The 1,278-nt window shown below is 38.9% G+C and overlaps 1 non-coding gene across 1 annotated transcript; it reads left to right on the plus strand.

The window, feature by feature from the left end:
* The first annotated feature begins 540 nt into the window (after positions 1–540).
* On the plus strand, positions 541–647 carry LOC128279918 (small nucleolar RNA R71). Its single transcript, XR_008270103.1, has one exon. It is a non-coding gene; the product is annotated as a small nucleolar RNA R71 (small nucleolar RNA).
* Positions 648–1,278: the final 631 nt, after the last annotated feature.

Below are 1,278 nucleotides of genomic sequence, written 5' to 3' on the forward strand. Positions count from 1 at the left end.
GGTTCAATTTCTTTTCCTGCTGGTAAGGTGGTTGTTGAAAGCCTGGGGGATGTTGTGGCCTTTGATTTCCTTGGCCACCCCACGAGAAGTTGGGATGGTTCCTCCAACCTGCATTATAAGTGTTATTGTATGGGTAATTTTGATGTCTAGAATTATTATTACCCATATATTGAACTTGTTCCTCCTTGGTGCTAGGGTTGAAAGATTGATATTCTGTGTGCACTCCTCCTCCATGGGCATTGCACCTCATCACTGGATGTACCTGAGTAGAACCATATAAACCGTCAATCTTTTTATTTAAAAGTTCTACCTGGTTAGATAGCATAGTAACCGCGTCGAGGTTGAAAACACCAGCTGCTTTTTGTCAGCTTTGTTATCATGACTTGCCACTGATAGTTATTCAATGACATCTCTTCAATAAATTCGTAAGCCTCTTCAAGTGTTTTTTTGTTTAAAGTTCCAACGGCGGCTGCATCGATAAGTTTCCTTGTTGAGGGGTTCACACTGTTGTAAAAAGTCTGAACCTACAGCCATAGAGGTAACCCATGTTGAAGGCACCTTCGTAATAAGTCCTTGTATCTCTCCCATGCATCATAAAGAGTTTCTAGATCCATCTGCACAAAAGAAGAGATATCATTTCTCAATTTAGTCATTTTAGCCGGCGGAAAATATTTTAGTAAAAATTTTTTGGTCATTTGTTCCGAAGTAGTGATTGACCATCGTGGTAACGAGTTCAACCATTGTTTAGCTTTGTTCCTCAATGAGAATGGGAACAACTGAAGGCGTATGGCATCGTCAGAAACGCCATTGATCTTAAAAGTGTCGCAAAACTCCAGAAAATTTTCCAAATGAGTGTTTGGATCCTTGTCCTGCAAACCATCAAACTGAACAAACGTTGTATCATTTGAATCGTGTTAGGTTTCAGTTCAAAATTATTTGCCACAATAGCAGGTCTAACTATACTCGATTCGGTTCCTGTTAAAGTAAGTTTAGCACAATCATACATAGTACGAGGAGTAGGATTCTGATTTATTAGATCTACAGCAACCACAGGAGGAAGCTGATTATTCTGATTTTTAGCCATCTCCTCGGTTGTATTATGGATATCGTCCTCTTGTCCTTCCTCTATGTGTCTTAGGCTTCACCTTATTTCTCTTCAATTTCTATGAGCTGTGCTTTCAATCTCACTGTCAAAAAGTAATGGTCCTGACGGGTTTCTTCTAGTCATAAACTATAAAAAACCTGTCAGAAGGAAACAAAAGAAAATTTAGTAAAATT

Source organism: Gossypium arboreum, chromosome 8 (genome assembly GCF_025698485.1).
Source record: "Gossypium arboreum isolate Shixiya-1 chromosome 8, ASM2569848v2, whole genome shotgun sequence".
NCBI lineage: Eukaryota > Viridiplantae > Streptophyta > Magnoliopsida > Malvales > Malvaceae > Gossypium > Gossypium arboreum.